Source organism: Rattus norvegicus, chromosome 2 (assembly GCF_021556685.1).
Source record: "Rattus norvegicus strain SHRSP/BbbUtx chromosome 2, alternate assembly SHRSP_T2T, whole genome shotgun sequence".
In the NCBI taxonomy this organism is placed as follows: Eukaryota; Metazoa; Chordata; class Mammalia; order Rodentia; family Muridae; genus Rattus; species Rattus norvegicus.
The window spans coordinates 203698194-203722986 of record NC_141535.1 but is presented as its reverse complement, the minus strand read 5'-3'; the positions used below and the strand labels follow the sequence as shown (position 1 = coordinate 203722986).

Sequence of the window (24793 nt, the reverse complement as noted above, 5' to 3'; positions counted from 1 at the left end):
ACAAACAGGTGTGGACCAAAGTGAGCAAAGAAAAAACAAAAGTGAATAATATTTAGATTACCTAAGATGTTTGTACAACTATTCAAGCCACCATTGTTCCAATTATACCTCTGCTCAGTGAAATTACTTAACTTCTTTTCCTCAATCTTTATAAAAACTCTATAAGAAAAGTACTTCCCTTGTTTGAACAGAATGAAACATCCTAAGGAATATTTAGCATATTGCATTTATCCAACTATAAGAGATTATTGTTTTTGTGAACACAAAATTTTGCCTTTCAAATTGGGATCCTAAGAAATATAGTTCAAATGCAGGACTCTTGTGAAGCCTCTTATTGAAAACACATTCACAGGAGAAGAGGAAATAAAAAGCAGTGATGAAACTGCAATAACAGCTACTATTGTGACACAGACTCCCATCTTTTTATGATGTACCACAGTCTCTTGTTGCCATTCTCAGGCCTTAGTAACTCTATTAATCTGCTTACAGTTAATGCTGGGAAAGGCTGAGGGATAGATCAGCTAAATGTCATGTTTATTCTACCTTACAATCATTATGTTAGATAGAATCTACTGTGAAGAAATCTGACCCTCCCCCAAATACCATGATCCATTGCTCCTGCCAATAATAACTCCTTTTTACTTTCTTTTGCCAGAAGTCATTAAGTAGGTGTCATATTTTTAAGTTATAATTCGAAAGAAATGTGCATTTTCAAAAAAATTGAACCTGACATCATAAAACTTTCAGTTACTTGGGGTAAAGCACAGATTCTACAATGCATGAAGACAGACAAACAAGTTCTGACACATAGCATCCTAACCATAGGTCTCAACCCTGCAGCATAGAAGAATTGGCAGTCAGTATTCACAGTAGTCTGAAGGTAGAATTATTGGTTTAGTAAAATGGATATCAAGGGACAACTGTAATGCACTACACTGTTAGTTCTATTATTTTGGACCAAATTGTTCTCTTTAAAATTGTGACTAAAGATAGTGTTCTTGTTCTACCAGATTAACTGCAGCTTGGGAGTATGATGGGCCAACAAGTTTGTCTCTTAACTTCAGTATCAGAATAAGAGAAGCCTGTCAAAGGCTCTCATCTCACCTGAACCTGGCTTGTACAATGAATTCCTGGATTGCCCTCATGTTTGGAAGCCTGAATCTAATACGAAAATTAGTCATGTTGGAAAAGTAGGGTTCGGACTATGAGTTTTTAAGGGAAAAGAAGTCACACAATGGAAGATTATTCTTTCGATGATTATCTCCAAATCCATGGTCTTCCTATTCTAACCCTTGTTGCACCTCTTCCTTTTAAGTATAGACCCTGAATGCTCTGAACATTAGCATTATACCCTTTCCAGGCCAGATCTGTAGACATTGCAGACTTTGCTTCTGTGCCTTGTCTGAGCAGCCACATGAGAAGGTCATCCAACCTGCTGGAAACACAATATGGATCGTGAACAGGTACGATAAGAGAGCAAGATATCTAGTAAGTACAAGAACAAATCCAAGACACTCAGTAGATGGCTAAAACAGACTCAAGCCATGAGGCTCTAAGTATGTGACACCAGGTGTTCAAGCCAAGACTAGGTTCTTAAGCCACACTAGATGAAGTTCAAATATAACTACCTTGAGCTCCATCATCTTACCAGATATCACACAGAGGAGAGACAAGCTTTTCTTGCTGTGTTCTGTCTGACTTACTGGCCTGTAGAACAATGCAATTTAAAGTGGCAACTCTTTAAAATCACTGAACTACAGTGAACTTTGTAAAGCTACCAAAATGAAAATAAAATTTGCCCCACTAAAATTATCAAACTGTCTAACATAGAAATAACAGTAGTAGCAAAAGAAAAAAAGCTCTGCCTAATGAGTTCAAATGCTTACAGAACAGATCAGTCTCAGGCAGAAAATTTTATATTGTCTGGCATGTTGTTTTTTTACAGAGTTTAATATATTGCATTATAATTTCTGTATCAATTCTTTAACTTAACATTTGAAAATTTACTACAGTAATATAATCAAATGCATAAGTTTTTTTTAACAAAATTGGTTATAGAGAAATAAGACTGACTTTTCAGAAGTCTGTTTCCACTCAGGTTTTCCAACTTTCATTTTACAAATCCTTCTGGGAATACATTTTCCTGCTCTGCTTTCCAAAAGACATTTTTATTTCTCGAAGTTGTGTCAAAAGCAGTAATGCCAACATAAAAAGAGAGGAAAAGGTTACCTTATAATATCTATACCATGCTGTCCCATTGTTTTAGGCTTGGGAATTGCTACATATGATCATTGCCATCCTGCTCTATATATTCACTTACATATGACTATGAAAGCTGGTAGATATTGACTAGCAAGGACATAAACTAGCTCTTCACAGACATTTAGGTTGATAGTATCCTAACTATTAGTGATTTTTAAAATCTTCTGTGTGTGACCAAGCAATAGTTTTCATTGTACTGAGCTTCTATATATGCTGAAAAGTATCATAATTTATTTTCAACACACTTTCCTGTGGTCTAAAAAATTACTAGGTAATAAGATGTTTAGGAATCTATACCCAAACAGGTAAACAACATGAAGATCAGATGTGTTGCCCCCTGTTTATATTCCCAACACTGGGGAAGAGAGATAGGAGAATTTTCACAAATTCAAGTCCAGATAAGTCTACATAATCAGTTCCAGGTTTAGTGGAACTACATAGTAAGACCTTGTATCAAAAAGCCAAAAGACTAAATCACCACATAAAATTTGGATGTTCTGAAATTATAGCATATTTCCACTGATCAAATGAATATTCATTCATTATAAACGGCAGAATTAAATGTAAAGTAAGAGTATGTTCTTTGCTAAAAATAGAAGTCACAGAACAGAACTATTTTATATCCAGTAGATTATAGGCAATCCTTAAGCCAAATTTCCTCACCAAATAATCTGAGATATAGTAATTTTATCATTAATATATATATATATACATATACACAGATATTCAGGTAAAATATATATTTGCTATACTAATCTGTTCTGTAATAACTCAATGCTTTTTTAATACTAATGAATTTATGGATTTTGCATAAAGTAAATGTAAACTTCAGAATACAAAATCGTTTTATTGCTAGAATTAATCATGTATTCCATAATTGTAATATCATAAAAATAAAGCTCAAGATTATACAAATACTGAAAGGTATTCCCATAGCTGCATCCTAGAAATGTATATAAAGGCATCAAAACAATTTGCAGTCATCAGTAAGAAATAAATGTAAACGCTGGATATAATTGCACATTTCTTTGATCCCAGAACTCAAGAGGCAGAGTCAGACAGAAGAATATGAATTCAAGGCCAGCATGGTCTACATGGTAAGGTCTAGGTCTTCAGGCCATGTTGGGCAACATAGTGAGACTCTACTCAGGAATGAAAAAGAAAAGAAGGAAGGAAGAAAGGAGAAGGAAAAACAAAACAAGCAAAAGCAAAGACAAAAAGCAGGAACTGAAAGTATATACCTATAATCACATCACTTGGAAGACACAAGCAGGAGAATACTGAGTTCAAAGCCAGCCTGGCATCACAATGAGACACAATCTCAATAAAATAGAGGGGCAAGCAAGCAAAACAGAACAAAGTTTTTCTGACTCTATTCTGTTCCATAATTATATATCACATTCCTCATACCAGATGTCTAAAGGGTTGTTCCATACACTAACTAACCTAGGAGATATCAGCTGAGTGTTCTGTAATTCAGTTCAATTCTGGCATCATCTACCTCAAGATGTTCTTATGAATCACAGGGCTCTGTTACATAAAACATCAACAGATTCTAATAATGAGTTCAAGGTTATCACATATCTGACAGTTAGAAGTTCAGACTCTCGTTATGCCTTCTTGAGTTCACTAAATTTGCTTGAACAGTTTACAAAACTTAAAAACTACTAATTACATTTACTTAACAGTAAAAACTGCCTATAATAAAGGATATAGATAAAGTGTCAGGTGAAAGGAGGTAAAAGTGTCCATCATAACACATCCTCATTGATGCTCTGTAAATCCCACAGTGAGAGAATTTTATGAAGCCTTCGTTAGATACACATGATCGATCGTTAATTCCAATTTCAGCTACTGTACCCTCCACAGAGGTAATTTGACTTGGTCTTTCTGGTGACAAATTCTTTTCAGAAGCCAATCAGGATTTATATGTTTAGAACAGAAAGCAGTTCATTACCCAGGACACTACATGGGATTTACAAGCCATTTATGAGGAGTCACTATCAAATATTAGCATAATGTTGTCTCTTGGCATCCAGTGTACAAGGGCATCAGGAGCACTATCCTAGGAATGGAAATAGAGACAAAATACTGCAACAAGTGATCTAGCACTTTTACTAAGAAAATATCAATGGTTTGGGGAATTTTATACAAAGAACATGAGAAGGAAACAATACAGCTATGTCTTATTTTTTCCAAAGTCCAAAAGACTAAAATAAATCAGCTATTTTAGAGCTTGTCAAACAAGTATGAAGATTGGAGCTTGGATCTCCAAAACCTATGTAAATGCTAGATAAATGTATTGATCTGTCTGTGATCCCAGTGGCAAACTGTGTTGATCTTGATACTGCAGTTCTGGAAGGCTTAGCCAATAAGCTTTCCTTCCCAAATATTTCTCACTGCAAAAGATATTTAATCTCAGGCCCACCCTGAGAAGTGGGGTATGGTTTTACACATCAAGCTTTCACCATGACAATAAAGGCTTTGGACTACCTATTTTCATCAGAATTCTCCGTGGGAAGTCATGGAGAAAGCCTTTGCCTACAGAATCGCTGTCTAATCTCCATGGAAGGCCCCTCTGCCCTCCCAGCCAGGACCACCACCAAGCTCAAGCATTCAGCCATCAAGCCAAAGATGCTCCCCTTGGGACCAGCTGGAGCTCCCCTTCATTTGCCTCTTGTCCCCAAGCTAGAACCAGCCCTTGGACCCAACTCTGTTCTCTGCTCTTCCGCGGCATCCAGTGGCAACTGGGTGTCTGAGAGCCTAATAACCAGATAGACCCAGCCTCCAGACCAGGGACTCCTGAGACAGCTAAGGCTGCCCTGTGCCTGAAACTGCAACTCCCTACCCTGGAGCAGTGTCCTGTGACTGCCCTACAGCCCAACACCGGTCCAAGAGACAGTGTGGGTAAGCATGGTCACTTCCCACATCCTGCCTCTCCACAGAGCCCTGTGGCAGAACAGATGCAGGACCAATAACCGTATATATAAGACCAATAGCCCTACATATAAACTATCAGTCCCCAGCTCCGAAAAAAAGAACCAAAAAAATGTTAAATAAACTATCAGTAAATATAGTGTTCAGTAATTGTAGACATAGTCATTAAACCATGTCATGAAGCTCTGGACAAGATTAGGCCTGCACTTTTTGGAAAAAGAGAAATAACACAAATTTAAAATAATATTTTAAATATAGGGCTGGAGAGATGGCTCAGTAGGTCCTGAGTTCTAATCCCAGTAACCACATTGTAGCTCACAACCATCTGTAATGAGATCTGATATGTTCTTCTGGTTTGTCTGAAGACAGCTACATTGTACTTATATATAATAAATAATTGAACCTGTTAAATACATATAGTGGAAGAAAAGAAAGAGCTCCCCATAAATTTTCTTCTGACCATTGCACATTTAATTGTGGCTTATATACATGCAAGCACACACAATATAGAAGATGATAGATAGATAAATAGATAGACAGACAGACAGACAGACAGATAGATAGACAGGTTGAAATATACAAAAAGGAAAGCCTTGTAGGAAAGGATTTGGTGAGGGCATCTAAGGTTAGTTTTAAATTGAAAAAGTATTAAGCCTATCTGTCTACACATATTTCATATTTTTCTTTTGCCACATCCTAATTATAAAATAAATGAAACCTTATAAAAGCTTTTGTAGAATGACTCAGTGTTCAAATAAAGATATATTTCCAAATTTTATTGTATCTTGTAAGAGATACACATTATAAAATAAAATAAAAAAATCCCTGGTGACTTAGGGTTTCCATTGTTATGAAGACACCACGATCAAAGCAACTCCTAGAAAAGACAGAAGTTAACTGGGGCTGGATTACAGGTTCAGAGGTTCAACTTATTATCATTAAGGCAGTAAATATGACAGCATCCAGGCAGACATGATGCTAGAAATTTCGATACCTGGTTCTGAAGGTAAACAGAAAACTATTATCTTCCATGCAGTTAGGATGAGGGTCTTAAAGCCCACTCCCACAGTGACACACTTCCTTCAACAAAGCCATGCCTACTCCAACAATGCCACACCTTCTAATAAGGCTACTCACTGAGCCAAGTATATTCAAACCAGCACATTCCACTCCATCATCCCAATAAGCTTGCTCAAGCCTATGAGTCTATGGGGGCCATACCTAGCCATAGCATAATACAAAATACACTTAGTCCAATTACTGAAGCCCCATATTCTATAACAGTCTCAACAAGGTTAAAAGTCCAAAGTCCAAAGTCCAAAGTTCAAAGTCTCTTTGGATATTCATCCAATCACTTAACTGTAATACACTATAAAATCATATCAAAAAGCAGATCACATATCTCCAACATCACAGAATTACCATTCCAGAACATCATAGTGAAGACCAAAGCAAAAACGAACTCCAGCTCGGCAAACTCTAATCTCCGCATCTCCATGTCTGATATCAAAGCACACTTCAGATCTCCAACTCCTTTCATCCTTATTGACTGATGTTGCAAATCTGTCATTCGACAGTAACAAACTTAGTTACTTTGGGCTGCTTTCACTAAGTGTTAGCAGCTTTCATTGTCAGGTATCCCATGATTCTGACATCTCTAACGTCTTGGGGTACCCAAAGCATCTTCAACTTTACAACTTTTTGTGTTAATGTCTGGGATCTACACCTGATCTTCTCAGCTCTACCAAAGGCTGTGGGTCACTTCTCCAGCTCTGTCCTCTGTAGCACTCTAAGCTCTGGTTGACACATTTTATTGCTGCTGCTGTTCTTGATGATCATCCCATGGTACTTGCATTTCTTCAACCATACATTTTGAATTTTTTCTTTCTAAGCTTGCTATACTTGATCAAAATACACTTCATGAGATTCATGAGAGTAAACCAGAGTGGGCATTTTTGGGGACTTCATTTGTCAATTGAAATATCTTTACCTTAACTTCAAGTAGACTTCAGCTAAGGGCAAAAAGCAGCCACATTACTCACCAAAATATTATAAGAACAGTCTCTAGGCCACATACTAAAATTCTTCTCCTCTAAAACCTCTTGAGCCAAGCTCCCACATTTCAAATCTCCCTTAGCACCATTGTCTTCCATATCCCCACCAGGATGGCCTATTAAACCACTTAAATCATTCTACCACTTTTGAAAGCCAAGTTCTCAGATCCACATTCCTCCAAACAATAGTAACCCAGTCTCTGGTACCAATGTCTGTCTTAGGGCTTCCATTGCTAGGAAGAGACACCATGACCAAGGCAATTCTTATAAAGGACAACATTTAATTGGGCCTAGTTTATAGGTTCAGAGTTTCAGTCTGTTATCATCAAGGCAGAAAATATGGCAGCTTCTAGGCTGGCATGAAGCTGAAGAAGGTGAGAGTTCTATATCTTGTTCCAAAGGCAAATAAAAGGCTTCCAGGCAGCTAGAAGCAGGTCTTAAAGCCTACAGTCACAGAGACACAACATAGCCACATCTCCTAATAGTGCATCCCTGGGCCAAGCATATCCAACTCAGGACACCTAGTAAGCTCAATGAAAAGTATTAAAAGGGTAGGACTCATGTACCACGTGGTGCTCCCTTCCATATCCCAGATTAGGTGCAGAGCACACCCAGACACCAATTGTCAGCAGAGATCCTTCATAAAACAAGATAAAGAGATAGGGAGCTGAATCTGAATAACGTAAAAACAGCAGCTGATGGCTTGTAGTCAGCTGCTCACAGTTATGGTCAGTTTTTAAGGAGAAAAATGGAAGTCTGTGCTAGATGAGATGGCTAGTCCTGGCTCGACATGCCAGTCTGTGCAGCCAAATACATTTTGATAGCTGGAGCTTGGTGGTGAGCTTTAGGATGCGGAAATGGCAGGAACTACTGACTGACTGAGTTCAAGGACAGCTTGAGTAACTTACTGAGATACTGTCTCAAAAGTAAAATATAAAAAGAGAGCTGAATGAATAGATGAGTGGCAAGATACTAGGCTAGTGTTCCTCAGGCTGTGTGTTCAATCTCTAGCATTGCAATGAGAAGAAGACAACTAAGTCATATATTGTCTTTACATGGAAAGAAATTTATAAAAGAAAAGATACTGTAGAGGGAACATGAGATTCACTAAGTTTGAGAAATATAATCCTGCTTATCAAGACATCTAACTACAATCATATATTAATTAGAAAAATATCCCAACTGAAATAATATTCACATCTGTGAATAAAAAGGACTAACTTTATGAACCCAGAAGAAAATGAAAGATATTTAATGAAATATTGGTACCCAAGCCGAGAGACAAAGTGGATTATGAAAGGTCAAAATTTGGACTGTCTTTCAGCTTTCTCTTTCTGCATAAGTGGATGCCAGAAGACAACAAGGAATATCCACACAGTGCTTCACTGGAAAAAGTTTGTGACCTGAAAATTCCACATCAACCAATTTATTCTTCCAATATGAAAGCAGCAGAAGGCATTCTTAAGTTATAAAGACTTGGAAAATATTGTAGCCAAACCTTGGGAAAGAAAAAGTCAGTAATATAACTCAGGTAATAAATACATAATTCAAAATGAAAGGACTGGTGATCACTGAGATTAAAGACATGTGATTAATACAGTTTAACACAAATATAAACATAACACCTTATAACTAATTTGCTCAGTGCCTACTATGTGCAGATTCAGTAAACTAAGTCAAAGGGTTATGTCCTGGATAGGTTTCTGTTGCTGTGACAAAAGCAAGTTGAAAAGGAAAGGGATTATCAGGCTTACAAATTACATCCATCAGTGACAGATGCAAGGATAGGAACTTGAATTGAAGGAATTGAAGAAAAGATTAGGGAGTAATAGTGCTTATTGGCTTGCCTTCCATTGCTTGATCAGCCTGATCTCTTATATAACCCAAAACCACCTGCTCAGGAGTGAAAGAAAAAAATAAAACAAAAGAAAGACAGATAGAGAGAGAGACAGACAGAGACAGAGACAGAGGAAAGAAAGGAAAGGGAGGGCAGGAAAGGAAAGAAAAGAAAGGAAAGGGAAGGGAAGGGAAGGGAAGGGAAAGGAAAGGAAAGGAAAGGGAAGGAAAGGAAAGGAAAGGAAAGGAAAGGAAAGGAAAGGAAAGGAAAGGAAAGGAAAGGAAAGGAAAGGAAAGGAAAGGAAAGGAAAGGGAAGGGAAGGGAAGGGAAGGAAAGGAAAGGGAAGGGAAGGGAAGGGAAGGGAAGGGAAGGGAAGGGAAGGGAAGGGAAGGGAAGGGAAGGGAAGGGAAGGGAAGGGAAGGGAAGGAAAAAGGAAAGGAAAGGAAAGGAAAGGGAAGGGAAGGGAAGGGAAGGGAAGGGAAGGGAAGGAAAGGAAAGGAAAGGAAAGGAAAGGAAAGGAAAGGAAAGGAAAGGAAAGGAAAGGAAAGGAAAGGAAAGGAAAGGAAAGGAAAAATATGACTTCTCAGTATGGTGGAGAAGAGAGTTTAGTTTAGATATGGGGGAGAACGTAGTCAGAGGCAGCTATATCTGAGAGAGTCTAGAGTGATCATGAGGAAAGAAAGAGGGGAAGGTAGAAGAGAGAGGGGAAAGAGAACAAGATGTAGTAGCCAGAAAGTCAAAGGTACAAAAAAGTGGTGGGTAAACAAAATGTAGGGATTATATAAGAAAGAGTTTCTCGGGGAAGGGCAGCCCAGGTCTTGGACTAGAGAGTTCAGGGTAGAGCGTGCTGCAAGCCACCCATACCTTGTAATAGGTAGGGACTGGAGGATTCTGGGAAATCTGGAGGTCAAGTCCACTTTGATGTGCTAAAAGAGGCACCTCGCCCACTTGTAGATTTGAAAATTTAACAACCCAGCCTTTTATTGATAATAAATGAATGATAAGGGGCAACATAACCATATATGAACCCTCACTTTCTGCTGACATTAGGGTGTCACTGTTGGAGACTCAAAATGCTGGCATGTTGGCCAAATCCAGGGATAGCTAGTTCAGGCTTGCTGTCCAGACTCTGCACAGCCATCTGGGGCTAGGGACATGCAGGCAGCTGTTGATGCAGTTTACAATGTCCAACTGGAAATCTACTAGAACAGAAGTAGATTAGGTAGAGACGGTTAAGGAATTTAGGTGAATTTTTTTTTAGGTGTTCCTTTGAAACCACAATTTTGACAGATGGAGGAGAGATGTCCCAAGACCAGGAAAAGAAAAGAGATCTCAACCACACCTCAAGTGAGGAAATATGTTGTTGATTGACAGTATTTATCTGGAGTTAATTTATGAGGTGTGGTTTTAAGTTGATTTCCTCAAACTTACGAGAATTTCTTTAAGTTAACAAAAGAGATACATTTTACATATGTTAGCATTACCACTGTTTTTAATCCACACTGAAATCCATGTTACAGAAAGAGTAGTAGATTCGTGCATTTGAGTCATATAAAAATCTTGAGAACCCAAAAGGGATTTTGGTTAAAAACATGACCATTTTTTCCCTCTATCCAGAAAAATGACTATGTTGGTATCAGAAACCTACTTTATGGTTGGTTGCAGATCCCCTCTGAACCCAAAGATGACAGTGACATCACCCATAGCAACAGAGACCAATGCATACGTTGCCATGGCAATCACCATACATTCCCAGCATCCATTTGGTTTACCTCCCACCTTTACCTGCCAACTATTACATCACAACCTAAATAAAAGGCAGACCCTTCTTGACCTTTGCACCTTCTTCTCTCTTTCCCCCATTGTTTCCTCCACCCCATTGTCTCGTTCCTCACAATAAACCTTTCTCACACGGAACTACATTGGCCTGATGGAGTCAGTCTGGACTCCAGCTGTGATTTTATCACAACAGTCTGCGTATAGATTAGGCAGATTTTTTTTGCACAACCAAAAGGAATTTTAAGTCTATACTTAGAAAACAAACTGGAAAAACCCAGATGCCCTTCAACAGAGGAGCATATTCAAAAAATGTGGTACAACTACACAATGGAGTACTACTCAGCTATCAAGAACAATGACTTCATTAAATTCATAGGCAAATGGAGTGAACTAGAAAATTTCATCCTGAGTGAGGTAACCCAATCACAGAAAAACACACTTGGTATGCACTCATTGATAAGTGGATATTAGCCCAAAAGCTCAAATTACCCATGGTCCAATCCACACTTCACAGGAAGCTCAAGAAGAAGGGTGACCAAAATGAGGATTCTCCCACTCCTTCTTGAAAGGGGAAAAAATATCCATAGGACGGGATATGGAAGCAAAGTTTAGAGCAGCAAATGAGGGAATGGCCATTCAGAGCCTGCCCCACATGTGGCCCATATATATACAGCCACCAAAACTAGATAAGATTGATGAAGCTAAAAAGTGCATGCTGAAAGGGACTAGTTGTAGATCTCTCCTGAGAGACACATTCAGAGCATGTCCAATAACAGAGGTCAATGCTAGCAGCAAATCACTGAACTGAGAAAAGGATCCCCTTTGGGGGAATTAGAGGAAGGATTGAAAGAGCTGAAGGAGCTTGCAACTCCATAAGAACAATGCCAACCAACCAGAGCTCCCAGGGACTAAACCACTACCGAAAGACTATACATGGACTGACCCAGGGCTCTAACTGCATATGTAGCAGAGAATAGCCTTGTTGGGGCACCAGTAGAAGGGGAGGCCCTTGGTCTGGCCTAGATTGGACCCCCAGTGCAGGGGAATGTTGGGGCGGGGGGTGAGGGCTAGGGGAGATGTGTGGGGGGAACACCCATATGGGGGAGGGGGCAGGGATGCAGGCTTATGGACAGGAAACCATAAAAGGGAATACCATTTGAAATGTAGGTAAAGAAATATATCTAATAAAATTTTTTTAAAAAGAGAACAAACAAAGGACATTTAAAATCTTGAGCTTGTGACTATGATAACATTGTCAGTACTTTACAAATTCTAGATTAGTAGCTTAGTAGAACTGCATAGACTGATGCTAAATTTTTGAACTTTTGTAGCCTTAATATAAAAATACTGTAGTGAGGGAAAGAATTTCAAAGTATTTTTCACTTTTTATGTACCTAGAGACACCTTTTAAAAATCCACTTATTCACCATGAGACACAGGTGTTTGCTTACTGACAGGAGTCTCTGTAAAGCAAACTTCTTTAAATAAAGGAATAGTTAAGTTACTTTGAAACCTGGTTTGTGGGTTTAGGTCTTTTCTCTTCTTTTTTTCCTTTGTTTTATTGGATATTTACTTACATTTCAAATGTTAGCGCTTTTCCCAGTTTCCCCTCTGGAATCCCTAATCCCTTCCCCCTCTCCATGCCTCTATGGGAGTGTTCCCCTACCCACCCACTCCTTCCTATCTCCCTGCCCTGGCTTTCCCCTACACAGGGACATTGAGTCTTCACAGGGCCAAAGGCCTCTCCTCCCACTAAATGCCCAGTAAAGCCATTCTCTGTTACATATGTGACTGGAACTGGTGGTTTAGTCTCTGGGAGCTCTGAGGGATCTGGTTGGTTGATAATGTTGTTTGTTCTTCACATGGGGTTGAGAACCCCTTCAGCTCCTTCAGTCTTTTTTCTAACTCCTCCACTGGGTACCCCATTCTCAGTCCAATGGTTGGTTGACTCTGTATTTCTCAGGTTCTGGCAGAGCCTCTCAGGAGACAGCTATATCAGGCTCCTGTCAGTATGCACTTCTTGGCATCAACATTATTGTCTGCGTTTGGTGACAGTATATGGGATGGAGCCATCTCTTGATGACCTTTCAGTCTCTGCTCCACACTTTGTCTCTGTACTTCCTCTTGTGAATAATTTGTTCCCCCTTCTAAGAAGGACTGAAGAATCTGCACTTTGGTCTTCCAACTTCTTGAGCTTCATATGGTCTGTGGATTTTACCTTGGGTATGCTAAGATTTGGGGCTAGTATCCACTTATCAGTGAGTGCATACATACCACATGTGTTTTTTGTCATTGGGTTACCACACTCAGGATGATATTTTCTAGTTCATTCCATTTGCCTAAAAATTTCATGAAGTCATTGTTTTTAATAACTGAATAGTACTCCATTGTGTAAACCACATTTTCTGTATCCATTCCTCTGTTGAAGAATATCTGGCTTCTTTCTAGCTTCTATTATAAATAAGGCTGCTATGAACACAGTGACACATGTGTCCTTGTAATATTTTGGAGAATCTTTTGGTTATATGCCCAGAAGTGATATAGCTGAGTCCTCAGGTAGTACAATGTCCAATTTTCTGAGGAACCACCAGATTGATTTACAAAATGGTTGTACCAGTCTGCAATCCCACCAACAATGGGGGAGTGTTCCTCTTTCTTTACATCCTCGCCAGCATCTGCTGTCACCTGAGTTTTTGATCTTAATCATTCTGACTGGTGTGAGGTGGAATATCAGGAATTTTTTTGATTTGCATTTCCCTGATGACTAAGGATGTTGAATATTTATTTAGGTGTTTCTCAGTCATTTGAGATTCCTCAGTTAAGAATACTTTATTGAGCTTCATACTCCATTTTTTAAATAGGTTTATTTGATTCTTTGTATTCTAACTTCTTGAGTTTTTTTTTATAGATTGGATATTAGTCTTCTATTGGATGTAAGATTAGCAAAGATCTTTTCCCAATCTGTTGGTTGGAGTTCTGTCCTAATGACAATGCCCATTACCTTACACAAGCTTTGCAATTTTATTAGGTCCCATTTGTCTGTTTTTGATCATAGACCATAAGCCCTTGGTATTCTCCTCAGGAAATTTTCCCATGTACACATGGGTTTGAGGCTCTTCCCCACTTTCTCCCCTATTAGTTTCAGTGGATCTGATTTTATTTGGAGTTCCTAGGTCCATGTAGACTTGAGCTTTGTATAAGGTGATAAGGATGGATCAATTTGCATTCTTCTACATGCTGATCTCCAGTTGAACCAGCACCATTTTTTGAAAATGCTGTCTTTTTCCCACTGGATGTTTTTAGCTACTTTGTCAAAGATCATGTCCATAGGTTTATTTCTGGGTCTTCAATTCTATTCCACTGATCTACCTACCTGTCTCTGTACCAATACCATACATTTTTTTATCACTACTGCTCTGTAATACAGCTTGAGGTTGGGGATCATGATGCCCCCAGAAGTTCTTTTATTGTTGAGAATAGTTTTCACTATCCTGGGTTTTCTGTTATTCCAAGTGAATTTGCAAATTGCTCTTTCCAACTGTATGATGAGTTGGAATTTTGATGGGAATTGCATTGAATCTGTAGATTGCTTGTGGCAATTTGGCCATTTTTACTGTTTTTATCCTGCCAATCCATGAGCATGGAAAATTTATTCATCTTCTGAGATCTTCGATTTCTTTCTTCAGAGACTTGAAGTTTTTGTCATACAAACCATTCACTTCCTTGGTTAGAGTCACACATAGATATTTTATATTGTTTGTGACTATTGTGAAGGATGTTGTTACCGAATTTCTTTCTCAATATATTTATCCTTTGAGTAGAGGAAGGCTACTGATTTATTTGAGTTAATTTTATATCTAGCCACTTAGCTGAAGTTGTTTATCAACTGTAGGAGTTCTCTGGTGGAATTTTTGGAGTCACTTAAATATACTATCATATCATCTACATTTAGTGATATTTTGATTTCTTCCTTTCCAATTTGTGTACCTTTAATCTCTTTTTGTTGTCAAATTGCTCTAGCTAGGACTTCAAGTACTATGTTGAATATGTAGGCAGAGAGTGAGCAGCCTTGCCTAGTTCCTGGTTTTAGTGGGATTGCTTTGAGTTTCTCTCCATTGAGTTTGATGATAGCTACTGGTTTGCTGTATATAGTTTGTACTATGTTTACATATGGGCCTTGAATTCCTGAGTTTTCCGAGTCTTTTAACATGACAGGGTGTTGAATTTTTTAAATGCTTTCTTAGCATCTAATAAGATGACCATGTGTTTTTTCTTTGAGTTTGTTTATATAGTGGATTGTATTGATGGATATTGAACCATCCCTGCATCCCTGGGATGAAGCCTACTTGATCATGATGGGTTACCATTTTGACGTGATCTTGGATTCAGTTTGAAAGAATTTTATTGAGTATTTCTGCATCTATGTTAAAAGGCAGATTGGTCTGAAGTTACCTTTTTTTGTTACATCTTTGTATGGTTTAGGTGTAAGTGTAATTGTGGCTTCATAGAAAGAATTGGATAATGATCCTTCCGTTTCTATTTTGTGAAATAGTTTGAAGAGTATTGGTATTAGTTCTTCTTGGAAGGTCTGATAGAATTCTGCATTAAATCCATCTATTCCTGGGTTTTTGATTTTTTGTTGTTGTTGTTGGGAAACTTTTAATAACTGCTTCTATTTCTTTAAGGGATATAGGACTGTTTAGATGGTTTATCTGACTCTGATTTAATTTTGGTTCCTGGTATCTAGAAAATTGGCCATTTCATTAATATTTTCCAGTTTTGTCCAGTATAGGCTTTTGTAGTAGATTCTGATGATTATTTTTTAAATTTCCTCAGATTCTGTTGTTATGTCTCCCTTTTAATTTCTGATCTTATGAATTTGAATACTATGCCTGTGCCCTCTGGTTAGTCTGGCACACACACACACACACACACACACACACACACACACACACACACACACACACACACATATATATCTTATGAGATTTTTTAAAGAACCAGCTCCTGGTTTTGTTGATTCTTTGTATAGTTCTTTTTGTTTCTACGTGGTAGATTTTGTACTGAGTTTGATTATTTCCTGCCATCTACTCCTCTTGGGTGTATTTGTTTCTTTTTGCTCTAGAGCTTTTTGGTGTGCTGTCAAGCTGCTAGTGTATGCTCTCTCCAATCTATTTTTGGAGGCACTCAGAGCTATGAATTTTCCTCTTAGCACTGCTTTTATTGTGTCCCATAAGTTTCTGGCTTCATTTTCATTAAATTCTAAAAAGTCTTTAATTTCTTTATTTATTTATTCCTTAACCAAATTATCATTAAGTAGAGCATTGTTCAACTTCCATGTGTATGTGGGCTTTCTGTCATTTTTTGTTGTTATTGAAGACAAGACTTAGTCTGTGGTGCTCTGATAGGATGCGTGGAATTATTTCCATCTTCTTGTATTTGTTGATGTCTGTTTTGTGAGAATTTATATGGTCAATTTTGGATTAGATATCATGAGGTGCTGAGAAGAAGGTATATTTTCTTGTTTTAGAATGAAATGTTCTATATATATCTGTCAAATCAATTTGGTCCATAACTTCCATTAGTTTCACTGTGTCTCTGTGCAGTTTCTGCTTCCATGATCTGTCCATTCCTGAGAGTGGGGCATTGTAGTCTCCCACTATTGTTGTGTGTGATGCAATGTATGCTTTGAGCTTTAGTACGATGTCTTTTATGAATGTAGGTGCCCTTACATTTGGAGCAAAGATATTGAGAATTTAGAGTTCATTTGGTGGATTTTTCTTTTGATGAATGTGATGCTCCCTTCCTTATCCTTTTTGATAACTTTTGGTTGAAAGTCAATTTTATTCTATATTAGGATGGCTACTCCAGTTTGTTTCTTAGATTATTTGCTTGGAAAATTTTTTTTCAGCCTTTTACTCTGAGATAGTATCTGCCTTTGTCAGTGAGGTGCATTTCCTCTAAGCAGAAAAATGCTGGGTCCTGTTTAAGAATTCAGTTTAGTAGTCTATGTCTTTTCATTGGGGGAATTGGGTCCACTGATTTTAAGAGATACTAAGAAGTAGTGATTGTTGTTTCCTGTTTCTTTCATTGTCAAGGGTAGAATATATTCCTGTGGCTCTCTTCTTTTGAGTTTGTTGCCAGAAGATTACTTCCTTGCTTTTCCTAGGGTGCAGTTTCCCTCCTTGTGTTGGAGATTTCTGTTATCCTTTGTAGGACTAGATTTGTAGAAAGATATTGTGTAAGTTTGGCTTTGTCATGGCATATCTTGATTTCTCCAAAATAATCAAGAGTATTACTGGGTATAGTAGCCTATGCTGGCATTTGTCTTCTCATAGTGTCTGAATTACATCTCTCCAGGATCTTCTAGTTTTCATAGTATCTGTTGAAATATCTGGTGTAATTCAGAAACATCTGCCTTTATATGTTACTTGATCCTTTTCCCTTACTGTTTTTAATATTCTTTCTTTGATTTGTACATTTGTTTTTTGACTATTATTTGAGGGAGGAATTTCTTTCCAGGGACAGTCTATTTTGAAGTTCTATAGGCTTCTTGTATGTTCATTGGCATCTCTTTTTTTAGGTTAGGGAAATTTTCTTCTATAATTTTATTGAAGTTATTTACTGGCCCTTGAAGTTGTGTATCTTTGCTTTCTTCTCTACCTATTATTCTTAGGTTTGGTCTTCTCATTGTGTCCTGGATTTCTTGGATGTTTTGGGTTAGGAGCTTTTTGCATTTTGTCTTTTCTTTGACTGTTCTGTCAATGTTTTATTATGGTACCTTCTGCACGTGAGATTCTCTCTTCTTTCTCTTACATTTTGTTGGTAATACTTGCATGTATGATTCCTGATCTGTTTTCCAGGTTTTCTATCTCCAGGGTTGTCTCCTTTTGTGATATCTTTATTATTTCTATTTCCATTTTCAGAGTCTGGATGATTGTGTTCAATTCCTTCACCTGTTTGGTTGTATTTTCCTATAACTCTTTATTGGATTTTTGTGTTTCCTCTTTAAAGGCTTTTACTTGTTTACCTGTGTTCTCCTGTATTTCTTTAAGGGAGCTATTTATGTGTCCTGCTCTGATGGAAACTTATACTATGAGACTGGAGTGTGCTGCCAAGTTTAACATAACAATCAATAGTCTAGAAAATAAAAGAAAAAAGAAAATGACTGACAAAAGACAGCTAGCTATTAGGGTCCTGACTAAAATAAAGAAATTAAACTTTTATAGGTCTCAGAAAACAGATTCTTGGAATTCTCAATGTCTAGTTGAGAGAAAGTTTGTCACACTGCATGAAGAGTAATGTGACAACCATGAGATCATTGAACTATCAAAAAGGTTGACCTATGCTTATACACATGAATGACCAGGGTTCACAGTGCTTTCAAAAATACTTATGTATAGACTTGCAGTTTTTGCTATAACAATTGGAGAACCAATAGATGTTTTTCAATAATTCAAAAGTCCATGCTGTGCTTATTTTCTTTCTGCCTTTTACTCATGGAACAAGAGAAAGATGTAAAGTTCTCAATTACTGCTCCAACACTATGCCCAATGGCTTCCGACTCTTATGATAATGGACTAAACTCTAAAATTGTGAGCACATTCCCAATTAAATGTTTTTATTTATAAGAGTTGCCTGGGTCATAGTGCCTATTCACAGCAATAGAACAGTAACTAAGATATTTTCTCCCACAGATTTTATGCCACTTTTGCAGCAGCACATCATGTTTGCAACTCACCCCTGTAGATCAAAATATTTACTTGTTTGCCTTTCTCCTCTGGAAGCATATAGAATAACTTCCAATATCATGAGCACAAGTAAGTATGAGGTACAGGCTCTAGGTAGACACCAGATCAACCTCTTCAGCTCAACCTCTTTGTTATCTTCAGCAATAGGACCTTGCTATTGTTTTGTGGAGGACAACTAATGATTTTGACAATAGATTAAGTTGTTTGGAGTTTTCCATTAGGTCTCTATGGCCAACAACTTGATTAGATGTAACTCATTTCTGGCAGTGGAAGTTTCATTTGTGGTGAAAGATGTCTAGTTGGGACCTTGTCTGTCCCTTAATTGGTGATTTCATAGATAGATAGATAGATAGATAGATAGATAGATAGATAGATAGATAGATAGATAGATATTATCATGATGTTTCAACTTAGGTTATTCTATGTCCCCTTAGATTTAACTGTCCCTCTCAATGTTCACTGAGGGTTCATCTTTTCCACTCTCCATTTAATCCTCCCTTTCATATAATCTATTTCTTCTTCCTAAAAGAAACCTTTCCTCCCCACTAGTCCCCTTGCTCTATACCTAACCTCAGTTGTCATACAGATAGCAGCATATATAGAGACCTTAAAATCTAATTCACTTGAATATAGTGAGTCCTTACTTGCTTGGTTAGAGTTACCCCAGATATTTTGAGGTTATTCGGAAAAGGACTGTCTCCTTGATTTCTTTCTCAGACTAACTGTCAACTTTGCATAGGAAAGATACTGATTTTTGTGTGTTTACTTTGTACCCTACTACTTTGGTAATAGAATTTTTCAGCTATAGAAGTTGTCTGGTGAAGTTCTTAGAGTCTTTGATGTATAAAGTCATATCTTCTACAAATAAAGATAGTTTGAGTTCTTTTTTTTTATGTGTAACACTTTGGTCTTCAGTTGTAATATTGATCTAGTTAAGAATTCAACTCCTATATTGAATATAAAGGGAGAAGGTAAACAACTTTGTCTTGTTCCTAATTGTAGTGGAAATATTTTGAGTTTCTCTCCACTTAGGTTGATATTGTCTATGTGTTTACTATAAATCATCACCATAATTATGTTGAGGTATGCTCCTTGTATCTCCAGGGACTTTTATCTTGAAGGTTTGTTGGGTTTTCTCACAGCAGCTTCCTGAAACTAACGAGATGATCATGTGCTTTTATCTTTTAGTCTGTCTGTGTGGTGGAATATATTTATTGATTTGTATATATTAAGCCATCCCAGTTTCTCTGAGATGAAGCCTGATGAATGATCTCTTTGATGTGTTCTTGGCTTCATTTTACATGTATTTTATTGATTTTTTTACACCTGCATTCATAAAGGAAATTGGTCTGCAATCCTCCAAAATCATTGGATCTTTATGTAGTTTGCATATCTGAGTAATTATGGCCCCATAATAAACAAATTGGGCAATGTTTCATATGTTTCTCCTTTGTGAAATAATTAGAAGACTATTAGTGTTAACCCTTCTTTGAATTTAGAATTTTGTGATAAAGCCATCTGGCTATGGGCCTTTTTTTCTTGTTGGAAGAATTTTAATTCTTCCTTCTATTTCACTAGGGGATATAGGTTTATTTAAATTGATTTACTCATCTTGATTTAATTTTAACTGTTTGTGTGTGTGTGTATGTGTGTGTGTGTGTGTGTGAGAGAGAGAGAGAGAGAGAGAGAGAGAGAGAGAGAAAGAGAGAGAGAGAGAGAGAGAGAGAGAGAGAGAGAGAGAGAGAGAGAGAGAGAGACTGGTCAGGGGGTAGGGAAGTGGTTTTCCCACCATGGGACTCAGAAAGCCATCACAGCCTCACACCAGTCTTAAGCACCCTACTGAATCAATTTTCTTAACGTTAAGAAATATATTCTTAATTCTCCTGTAAACATGGTTCTACTGAGCCAGTGAGCTGCATATCCAAACCCTACCTCTCAGATACGCAATTGTCTGTATCACCAAGCCTTCCATTGTTGTCTTCTTGGCTCTAATATCTATGGGAATGTGGAGTTATGATTCCTAAATGTCACTAATGGCTCTCATATGTTCAACAGGGACTGATTTCTTCATGTCTTCTTAAATAATGGAGACTTCATCACAAAGTTACATTTGCTTCTCTGATTTACTGACAAGCAAATTGATCTTATTTGCCCTTTTGCACATGAGCCAGGCATTGAGGGGTTCTTGTATTCTGTGTTTTAAAATCTCTAATTCAAGCAATTTGAAAGAGAGTATTCCTTAATTATCATAGTTTTCCTTATTGAGCAGTGCTTAAGGCCTTGTCTGTCTGCATGCTGAGCCACAGGATTTTCCCTTCTTTGAATTAAAGGTCAGAACTAAGAAGTATGTTTTATTTCTACATTCTGTATGCCTTCCTCACTCTCTGATACTTCCAACTGGTTCCAAGGGTTTGCTCTTTTGCACAAATCTGAACTTTACTCTTTCCTGTGTGTTGTGCCGAGTGTAAGAAGCAGCACACCGACGGCTCAGGCTCCTCTTCTTTTCGTCCCCTTTCCTGGCTACTCAGAGTCACGCACAGAAGAAATCATCTGCATGACTTTTTCTCATCGTAATTTGTTCTTGTCCTTTCTGTGCAGAGTTCGTTTTAGGCAAATAGCTGAGCTTCTGTAGTAAGTCTCATTACCCATAACAAGGATTACACAACTACCATAACAACCTGCTTACAACACTATCTCATGCATTCTACTGTCAGGTACTTAATGTATTCTCTATTGCACTGCTGTTGGGAACTGTCCCAAGGCTCTCAACTAATCTGGCATCCAAAATCAGGAATCTGTATGTCCAAAGGCTGAAGGCCCTTGTCTCCAATTGGTTTTTTGATCAATTAATAAAAAGCCCATGGCTGGACAGGTAGACTGAGGAGGGCAATATGGACTATGAACTGGAAGAAAGGAAGACAGAGAATTGCCATGACTCAGGAAGAAGGATGGGACATAAGTGCTACAGGAGAGAAAGCCAAAATACGATGTATGAATTCGGGTAAGTAGCCACTGGTCACTTCTTCCATCAGGCCTGGCATGGCAGGGGAAGGTTTGGAAGTGCCCAGTCTTTGAGCTAATCATGCCTGTCGCAAATTAGTTGGTGTGCACCTGTGTGTGTGTGTGTGTGTGTGTGTGTGTGTGTGTGTGTGCGCGCGCGCACGCGCGCACACGCACGCGAGATGCCAGGAAACAAAGTGGTGTAGCCAACTACTGCTACACATAGCCAATAGGGAGACATCTCTATATACACACAGTACACTCTTCTCATCAAGGAAATGTGACACCACATACACATAAAGAAACATACCAACCTGAGGTGTCCCATGAGAATACACTGTGCCTTTAAATGCTCAGTTGCGATTGACAGTATTGTCATCTATAGTAAGGAAATTAATCTGTCACTATAGCAATGAAACATAACAACCCATAACACATGGCAGAAAGGAGTACAGTAGCCTGTACTGTGGGGACAATGATCTATGATAAATACACTTTGGGTTTTGATTAAAGAACTGTAGTAACAGATGCCAAGCAAGAATACAAGAATAAATACAAGATACTAATACAGAACATCAGAAAGATAGCAAAATATTAAAATTGATGCTCACAACAGCCCTTTTGGGCCCTGAAACTATAACCCCCAATAAACTATCCCTACCTTAATTTGCTTCTTGCCAGTTATTCATTCACAATTTAAAAGTAACTAGCGCAGGAAGATAGTGGAAAATTATAGTTTTAATGAGATTGGTAGTATCTGTCTTTCTACTCAATGTAGAAAGAAGTGGACTGTGAGTTTGAGCTCATCTGAAAGCTGGCATAGCAAGCTTCTAGCTTCAAAACCTGACTAAGGGGGCTGGGGATTTAGTTCAGTAGTAGAGCGCTTACCTAGGAAGCGCAAGGCCCTGGGTTCGGTCCCCAGCTCCGAAAAAAAAAGAACCAAAAAAAAAAAAAACCTGACTAAGGATAGCTCAGAAATACAATGCTTGCTTACCAAGCCAAAAAACAAAGCAAACCAAAAAACAAAATCAAACAAAAAGCACACCAAACAAGAAACAAACAACCCCTCATACACACAAAAACCAAAGTAATAAAGAAAACTCAAACTGTAACTACATAAACTTTTTTTATTCATTGGAGACTTTTAAAATCTGTACCATATTTTCACAATCACCTTATCTCCATAAATACTTTTATTTGAGAGATGCCTCATATCCTACCTTCTAAGGTCTAACTATGAATTATTCCATGGCATACCACAATTTAATTTTTAAATGTGTATTTAATTAACAAGGAGATTTAGCTGTTTTTATTATGTGATGAATCCGTGTCTCCACAGAAAAACTAGGTCAGCTAAAGCAACAATAGCATTGCTCATGGTCTCAGTGGCTTGATTTCCTAAGAGCAAAATCTTGTGGGAAATTTGGAATGTTCCTAAGAAATGTCTAAATATTTTTCCAGCAAATCAATATACACTTCAGTTTTATTTTACATAAACATGCAACATGCTTTCAGGATTTATAGAGCCCAACTCATGAAGATGCAACAAAGAAAAGAAGTATAAAATATATTTTAAAATAATTCACTAACAACTCTGCTTTAATTCTTTTGTCTGACTTTTATCTGAAGACTGAAGAAATAAAGGTGGGGGCAATACAAACATAGATCATGATCAGAATATTGGAATAGTTTTTAAGAGTATAGTGGATATTATAGAAAAATCTCGGAATGCCCATGATACAACTTACAGACCATATGAAGGTCAAGAAAAAGAAAGACCATAGTGTGGGTGCCTCAGTCCTACTTGGAGGGGGGAATAAAATAATCTCGGGAAGTTGAGGGCAGGGAGAACTTGGGAGGAAGAAAGGAGGGGAGAGAGGAAAAGGGGGCCAGGATTAGGTCTGGAAGGAGTCAAGCAAGATGTACAGAGGGCCAGGAAATTGAACAGAGGTATGAAGCAATGGAGATGTATAACAGGGTAGCCACCAGATAGTCCCAGATACCTGAAAATCAAGAGGATCCCAGGACTCAACATTAGCTGGCATTAGCTGAAATACTCAAAACAGGCATCTCCCCTACCCCCCGCCCCCGTTGAGGGGTGGAGCAACCACTCTTAACAAAACTAACCTAGCATTGCTCCTGTCCAAAGGCAATGCAGGGACAAGATGTGGAGCTGAGACTAGGGGAGGGGCTGCTAGTCCTGGGTTCTATAAGAAAGCAAGGTAAGTAAGCCAGGGGAAGTGAGTCAGTAAGTAACATCCCTCCAGGGCCTCTGCATCAGGTCCTTCTTCCTGACTTGCTTGAGTTGATGAACAGCAATGTGAATGTCTAAACTGAATAAACACTTTCCTCCCCAACTTGCTTCTTGGTCAGGAATAGAAAGTCTGACTAAAACACATGTTATCTCTTCTCTCTTGTTTTTTTTTTTTTGTTGTTGTTGTTTTTTTTGTTTTTTGGTTTTTTTTGTTTTTTGTTTTTTTTTGTGAGCCACTGCGAATTGTAATACTTAATGAGTAATTTATTGAACATATTAAGTGTATTATTAGTTATACCACTTCTATTCCACACACACAGCGACAGCAACAGCAACACACACGAATAGGGATCCCAATGAATGGTGAATGTAAGGGAGAGATCAGGGTAAATATGATTAAAATGATATGAAACTCTTAAAGAATATGTACAAAATATACTTTAAAGGTTGATGTGAATAGAGACAAAAAGGAAAACATGGGAGAAAAAGGGCAGATATAATGATCTTCAAATACAAAAACAGGCAATGTTTAATAACTATTTTATCTTACATTTAAAGTATAAAAAGAGATATCAACTCTGCTTGAGCCATAGTTCATTGTGGGAATCCTTCTTCATTTAAAAAAGGCTTGAAGTTGTCAAAAAGTTAAATAAATAAATAAATAAATAAATAAATAAACAAAGTTCATGAAAACATTTAAAACTCTATAATAAAGAAGACACTATAGGGAAAGATTATACATTTGACAATAAATACAGCATAAATAATGGGAAACATTAAAATTACCTTAATATTAATAGAATGAATAAATTTATTCCACTGTATTTATATGAAGTACTATGTAGTCATTACAATTCAGTGCAGTTAAAAATAGCAACAGATAAATATCTTATATAATAATTATGTTGATAGAAAAATT

At 37.7% G+C, this 24793-nt stretch overlaps 1 long non-coding RNA gene across 1 annotated transcript in view; it reads right to left on the bottom strand.

The window, feature by feature from the left end:
• LOC134485951 (uncharacterized) overlaps positions 1–24793 on the bottom strand; it is a 165360-nt gene that overhangs the window by 6738 nt on the left and 133829 nt on the right. The window contains exon 2 of the long non-coding RNA XR_015672462.1: positions 1352–1435. This is a non-coding gene — a long non-coding RNA (uncharacterized LOC134485951). The remainder of the gene's footprint in view (positions 1–1351; positions 1436–24793) is intronic.